The following is an 8266-nucleotide window of genomic DNA, read 5'->3' on the forward strand; positions in this document are numbered from 1 at the left end:
CCCCCCCCCCCCCCCCCCGCCCAAGGCAGAAAAGATCATCTGGCTGTAAAAACAACCCCTTTCTTAGAAATTTTCCTGTCATATTTCTAATAGGTTTTGCTTTCCCTAGGCCCACCCTGGAGATGGGCCCAGATTGAGAGAGAATGGGGTCACACTTCGTCAGAGCTGCTGCTGGCTTTGCTCACAGTATGCTCTGGACATTTGATTAACGTGCAGAAAATGCTCTCGTGTTTTCTTTCTCTCAGAATTGATGGGCAGTTCACTACATATGCAGAGAAAGGTTAGGGTTAGGGCCGTTTCAAAAAATGCTGTGTCTCTAAGTTACACAGAAGAAGGAAGAATGGGTGACATGGAACACATTCAGCTCCCCTGGGCCATATTCTGGTTGCTTCTTGCCCAGCCACAGGTCTTTGTCCTGGTGCAGGGTGTCACTGGGGACTGAATCACCCAGTAAAGGTACTTTTAGTATTTTTAAGCCGATTCTCTTGACTTTGTTGCATATGTAAATGTTAGCTGTGAGAAATGAAAGATGCTTGTCTAGCAGTATGTCCTGTCTGCACAAGGGTGGAAGACGTTCTTGGCAGCATAGCGTTGCTCAGCAGGGCCTCAGATTCCAAGTGTAAGAGCTGAAAACCCAGGCTGCATAGGCAGCAAGACAGATTTCTTTCAGGACTGAGTGTTATTTCAAAGCACAGGGTTCCCAGACTCCCTTAGCATCACAGACGTGTGCTAGCAAGGTGTCACACTTTGAGGTGTTTTGGTGAGATGCCTGCTGAATTGAAAGTAAAGCAATTTCGCCCCTTCCCTGCGGTGTTGCTGGTGGCAGAAGCAGTGTGGGATGGGAGCTGTGTGGCTACAGCCAGAGCACAAAATTCTTTGCTAGGTTCCCTCAGGAAGCCTCATTTTGCCTGTCCTGCACAGCAGCCCTTTCCTCCATGTTCTGCCCCTTGACAGACTGATGTTATTATCTGGGCAATAGAGCTGCTTCCCTTTCTCCTGCAAGTAAAACCATAACGATGCCTTACTCAGTGCATTGTGCCCATTGTCATTCTGCATGTATAAAACTAGCTTTATCTGGTTTTGTCACTGATGAGCTGAAAAATGAAATAGCTGCTATAAAGCTGTGTAAAATACTGGTTTTGTAAATTAGATTTTGCGTGGGAGAAGAAAGGATGGCTGTTTTTTTTTTTTTTAATGTTAGTTGTGTATCATTTTCTAAACCTTAATTACTGAAAGTGATATAGTTTGATAGCTAAAAATATCATACCACTTTTGTGGTGGAAAATACTATTAAAATGAAAACAAATATAGGCAGATGTACATAGGGGAGAGATAAAGAGAAAGCAGAATGGATGAGGCGAATAGGTTTGGAAATGTCAGACAGGAAAAAAACAACAGTTTTGCTTACATGCAGCGCGCATTCATTTAAACTGTATCTCAGATTTCACACATTTTGAACTATTTAGATAAAAAAAGAAGCACTGCGGCTATTTAGGATCTCAAAATCCATAGATAAACTCCCCACATTGAAATGTAAATATGACCACTGTAACAATTCTTACATGGAAGTAATAAAAAGGTAAATGTGAGACACATCATTCAAAAGGTTAATAGAGAGCACCTGGGACAAGTTAATTTGGTCAGATGTTGTGAACTATTTAATTATTGATCACCTAAAAGAGCAGGAACTGGCTTTAAATTTCTTGAGATCCCTGTCATTCAACGTCTAAGGCTAATTTAGAGAGCTATTCTGTCTTTGAAAACTCACACCTTCCTTAAGAGTATCCCCAAGTCTAAAAGTAGTTCCAAGAGTTATGTCAGAAAGTAGTGCTTTGTTAGGAAAAAACAAACAAACAAACAAACAAAAAAACCTAACTAAGATGCAGGTGTGGGAGATAGAGAAGTTTCACACCATCAACGTTCCCCACATTGCTGCTGACACGAGATCTAGATGGGGTCATAGAATCATAGAATGGCCTGGATTGAAAAGGACCACAATGATCATCTCATTTCAACCCCCTGCTATGTGCAAGGTCACCATCCAGCAGACCAGGCTGCCCAGAGCCACATCCAGCCTGGCCTTGGATGCCTCCAGGAATGGAGCATCCATCCACAACCTCTCTGGGTACATTATTTGGAAGGCAGCTTAGTTGAAATGTTCAGTCTTTGCAAATACCAAAAAAGGAATAGTGACGGCTGATACGGAGTAAAGATTAACCCCCATCTTTTAGAGGTACAGGCAGCTAAGGCAACATCAGTGTTCAGCCCCATAACAACAGCTCACGCTGTACCAGCGGCACATGCCTAAGCACACCTGGCAGGTGCTGGGGGGAAGAGACACGGCGTGAAAAGCTCCTTGTTACCACTGGGTGGAGCTGAAGCCCTTTTTGTTCAAGCTGCTCCTTTCATAACTTCCTCCTCTTTCGTAGAGGAAAAAAATGTGAATCAGGCTGTTTACAGATCGATGTGGAGAGCTCATTATACCGGTGACCTCATTCTTCTGGAAGGGGAGGTCAGTAAATGAATTTCATGGGGGCTGGGGGGAGGGTTCTCCAACAGTATGCGGTTGTTTGGACTTAAATGTCAGACACGAGCAGGACTTGTGATGAATTTGTAACAGTTAGTCATATAACGTCGTCGTTGTCTTTAAATGTCTGTGATAAACCAGCCAGACCTGAATAAGTTAAAGGAAATTTATCAGCGTGTGTTAAACAAGAAGTTTTCTTTGTTTCTCAACTCAGCGTTTCTTTTGTTAATGATTTTGAGTGACAGCACCAGATCCACAATATGCGAGTTTGGATCAGGACAGGAATCGGGAAAATAGAGCTTATTTTGAAAACAAATTCCAAGCAGATGGGCAGGGCAGCAGGAGGGCGAAAGCAGTTGTCCAGATTGCTTGGTACTCATTAGTTGTTCTTTGTCCCATCTCTTAGCTGGGCTCCAGCTCCCTGCTTTCCACCTGCAACCAGACTCCCCATATCTCATCCTGATTTATCTTCTTAGTGTTTTGCTAAATGCCTGATTTTCCCACAGCTGGCTCGGTCTAGAGCCTATCTCTTGAAGGTCAGCCATGTATGCAGTGGTAATTTAGGAGGCTTCTGCCCTGACTTGTCTTTTTGCCTCTCTCCCAGAGGGTGGCTGATGCAGAGCAAAGACAGCAGGTGGGTTGTTTCTCACCCTCTGGATGAGCACCTTATGAAATCAGTGAGCTGAGCTTCATGAGATGTGCATTCTGGTAGTGAGGAGCTCCATTTAACAATTTCTGTTGAATTTAGTTTTGGTGGCTGAACGCTTCTATACCTCACAGCTCTGGGAGCAAAAACATCTCTAGCAGATAGAGCTAAATCCAGCAGGGGCTGTGATCTCAAGCTTTGGTACTACAAAGGTCTGCTGAAAGCTGTGTCAGAAAAAGTTACAAGTGTAGATGCACCACTATTGACCAGCAGGTGCTTTTGTTACCTCGATTGATATTGATCAGGCCATGCCAAGACTTTCATATTGCCAATAGTTGTGACTTTAGTGTCCACTTGTGGCTTTTTACTGCTTTTGTTAGGGAGGCTGCAACCCTCTTTATTTGCAGGCAGAAGATACTGTGCCCTAGCACATTTGAGGCAAGGTCCAGTGGAGTGACATAAAGTGCTTATGGAAGCGTTTAGAAGCTTTGTTCAAAGCAAATGAGAACACTCACAGGATTTGCTTTGTGTGCCCAGCTGTGTAACTCACAGCTGGCAGATGCTGATGGACAACTGTGAGTCAGAACTTCTTCAGCCCACTCAGCCAGAAGGGTAGATGAGGATGTCTGGCATTGGACTTGGGAGACAGGACAGCAGAAAAGCTGTTCATGTTGGTTGTACTGCTAATAGGAAACCCTGCTGACACAGCTTTGCTGGTACAAGTATAGCTGTAAAGATGCTGTGACATGGAAACATCCCCCATTTTCACTTAAGAAATAATTCTGAACTTTTAGAAGATGCGTTAAGTTTTTCCATTCCTCCGTAGTTCCCTTACACTCCCCATAACCAGTCTCACTTCTTCTCCACGCATCTCATTTCTTCTTTCTAAACCCACATCAGGATTGGTACACAAAGTGCACCCCACGCACTGAAGCCTTCTGGCTACACCTGACACCGCTCTTGAATGCACTAACCAAATCACAGAACCTCCTGGGTTAGAAAAGACCTTACAGATCACTGAGTCCAACCATCAACCTAATGTACTGCGTCCCATCACTAACCCATGTGCCTTAGTGCCATGTTTACACATCTCCTGAATGCCTTCAGGGATTGGGCCTCCCCACTGACGTGGGCAGCCTGTTCCAGTGCTTGGTTTCCCTCTCCATGAAGAAATTCTTCCAATACCCGATCTGAACCTCCCCTGGCACAACTTGAGGCCTTTTCCTCATGTCCTATCACTTGTCACTTGAGGAAAAGAGCTACGGTGGCTATCATGACAGACATCCTAGATTTTGGTCCATGTTTTCCAAATATGTACCAAATTTTGTGCTCTACCCTGGATCTCTGCTGACACAATTATGTTAGATCAGCTTAATATATTGTTAGTTCATAACATAAAATGTATCTTTGTAATACAGCATACTAATTAACAATGGCAAAGGGATCTTCTGATATTGTAAACATGCTCAGATATGAGGGTGGTGATGTGATTGCACTCTGCATCTATCAGCTGTACCGTGTAATGATAAAAAGGGATAATTATTACACTCCTATTAATAATTTAGAAAGATAAGCAAGAGCACCTGGAAATTAGGTGTCAATTTTACAAGATTTCCATGGAATGAATAAGGACGAAAAATAGGTCAGGCAAAGTTCTGTCATTTTGGAGAGGGGAAGGATGTATTTTTAGCAATAAGAAAATACTGTCTGTCCCTAGCTATGCAGCACAGGTAGGTACCTGTAACAGATGAGCTTTATTACACGTGACTGCTCGAGGCCTGACAGATCACTGATGTTTTCCACACTCTGCTGAAGTGTCTGTTGGTCTGTGTGCACTGTTGGTAGCTTAGCTGCATGAAGGGTTATCTTTCCCCATTTGCCCGAGGGATACTGTAATGCCACGGGGCTGTGTTCTGGCAAGGATTTGTTTTGTCTCTGATAGTAACTTTCCAGAGCAAGCATTCTATAACATTGTTTTTCAGAGTTTATTTTTTCTGCGCTTTTTGTACAGAACTATGTGAGACTCTCACGTGTACATTCATAGTTTGTGACACACAAAGGACGTGTTTGCTGTACATAAAGTTTGTGCTGATATGCAGTTGAATAGGCTGCGACATGATGCAGCTTTAAAGAGTTGAAATGCTGCACTCCATTTATTGTCTGCTCTGCTGTAGCTTTTATTACTGAAATATTTCTCTCTTTCAGTTTTTAATTTCCCCATCTTCCTTTAGGCAGACAGTGTGGACCATAGATCTTTAAAACTGCTTTCAGTGGAGCATTATTATTATTTATATTTAAGAATACAGTTTAAAACTCGAGGCCAAGTTGAAGAGTTGCAATGTAGGGTGCATATGTTTAGCACCTCTCAATGGGAATAACATTAAAAAAACAGAACTTCTATTTATAAAAATGCCATTATAATTCCAACTGTTAAAACTGAACACCTATGCTCTTTAGCTGCTCAATTCCTATTCAGCATATAGCAGTAGAATACATATATAGCAGCCACTTAATTGTTCTGCCTAATGTGATATTTATTTTCCTGACTTTTTCTTTCTGAGGACTTGCACTACTGTTTCTTTTCAGCTTTGTGCCCAGTGGGGCTGCTCTGGTGTGAAAAATGAACCACACATTACTGAACCACTTATTACCAAAATAGAACTGCATGCTTTCCTCACTCTGCATTCATCTCCACAAGAGCAGCACGTCTCTCTGCAAAAGCAGACTGGGAGCTCCCCACAGGACACAGAAGAGTCATACTTTGATCATCTGGATCAGTTTTATGGAGATGAAGGGTTGACAAGTCACGTATTTCATCACAAAGCATCCCAGCAACGTGAAGTTTGTATGTACACTGGGTGAATAATTAGCTAAACAATTCTGGTGTTGGGAGTGGTACTGGTGTAGTAAGATGTTATTCTTTAAATAAAAAGGGAATGGCATGGTGGCTGTAACTAGTTAGATCTCAAATGCAAGTGGAATGTGCAGACAGACCATATTAAGCAGGTAGGCCAATTCCCATTATTTTGTCTTTCCCTTAGAGTGGAGGAGACACCTTTCCTGGGGTAGAAGAACAATCATGGAAGGTCATTTTGTGTGTGTTTGTTTGTTTTACTTCTATCCCCTTACCTGTAACAGTGTAATCCAGAACTTCATCAGGAGTTATTTTCCCATGCTCTGATGTGCTTCGGCCGTTTTATATTTCATGCTTGAGTTTGTCATATTGCTTCATGTTCTGGAAAGATAGAATAGTATTGAGTCATTTTTCTAAAAACCTATTTTCCTGCAGCTTTTGGATTTTACTATGGGGAAGCATAAGGCACCAGAAGCTCCTGTGTTACACAGCTGATACGTGCTTTTGCAGCTTCTTGATGGTTTTTCTGAACAGTAGGAAGTGTTCTACATTATAGAAACCTCATTTTTTTAGGTAGGTGCTGGGCAGCATGGAATCCTGCAAGATGGTACCCAACACCTGTGTGCTTGCACTGATGGAGCTCTTAGGGCTTTCTTTTCTAGACCGTGACATTTTTTCAGTTCTACTGTAATATAATTTTGAAATGCCCTATTTAAATGACTAGAAAGTGAACTGTGGGTACAGATTTTATAGGTTTCAGTCTACAAGGGTGTTCCAGAATGACTCTATTATCTACAGCCTATACAAGTCTTCTCAACTGCCCTCAGAATTTAACAGAATCGGGTGGCTTTGTTATTGTGGAACTATGAATGTTTTATGACATGAATCAGATGGTGAATTTATCCAGTGAATATCAAGATCACCTCAATAACATCTCATGTTAGCATTTAATCAACTTGTTTAAGTTAATTTCCTATGCTAACAGTGTTTACATAATACATAAAGACTCTGATATCTGTATTAATGTAATGTATTACCTCCTGAATGCATTGTGGGCTCTTAAGCACTTAATCAAATTCCTTGGGATTATCTTCTGCATCCTCTTTTGTAGGCAAGTTTGTAGACCAGTTTGACCATTTCTATCTGGGGAGTGCTGTTTAACCTGAGCACATATGGGACTCTTTGTTCTGCTATTACAAATCCAGTGAAGGTACATCTGCTCTTAGGAGTGTGATTGTTGCATGCTCACATTTGAATGAGCATTAGGTCTTTTTTTTGAAGTAGGCATCCCCTGTAATATTTTATCCTTTATTTATATCCTTGATACAAGTGCTCCGTGTTCTATTTCGATAGTTATATTTCAGTTCATTCCTGTTCATTTATTTACATGGTTAAAAAGTAATTTCTTTTTGCTCTTCTACTTTGTAAACATTTTTAAATGCCTGACAAAAAATGTTATCTACCATAAATAGAGCATTTCCCAGCTGTATGTTCATGCATTTATTTTGGTCTTAAATTCCTTTCCAATTTGTAGTGAGTGCAATACATTACTGCAAATTGCTTATTTTTGGCAGGCGTTACACTGAGCCCCTTGTACTGATTCCTTTCCTTGTGTTAGGATTTTTTTTACGTCTACAGAAAATAAAACTTTTCCCTCTATTTAGCTATCCTTGCCTTTGTGTATGTGTTTTTAACTAGAAACACCTTAGTTCTCCTAGTTCTTGTCCATCGTTGGTGTCTTTTAGGATACGTGGTACTTTAAACATCCCTAGCAACTTGAACTTGTGATAAGAAAGGTGAAAAGGTGAGTATGTATAAGATATTAATGTATAAGGAGCATAAATTATGCTTTTAAAATAGCGATATTAAGAAATGCACAGTAAATATTTTTTTCTGAAGTGTTATTCATCTGAAAGCCTCATCATTTCATCATTTCCTCTCTCACCTCTCCTGGGCTATTTCTCTGGTTGTCAGACTCCTATTTCTCACACAGAGGGCACACAGCCAGCAGTGAGACCTCTTATGTGGGGAGGTGACTTCTGCCACTGTCACACATTGGATAAACAAGTCTGCTCTGTTCAAGTGTTTTAACGTGTGAGAAGTCCAGCACTTAATGATGAATTGTTTGTTTCACTTCTCATCGCTTGAACACATAATTTCTCTGTACAAACACAGATGTCTTTTAGGTTATGCAGCTTTTATATGAAATTACATTTACCTCCTGTAAGCAATGAGTCCA

Source organism: Lagopus leucura, unplaced genomic scaffold (genome assembly GCF_019238085.1).
Source record: "Lagopus leucura isolate 7727_CA_CO unplaced genomic scaffold, USGS_WTPT01 Super-Scaffold_100009, whole genome shotgun sequence".
NCBI classification, from domain to species: Eukaryota; Metazoa; Chordata; class Aves; order Galliformes; family Phasianidae; genus Lagopus; species Lagopus leucura.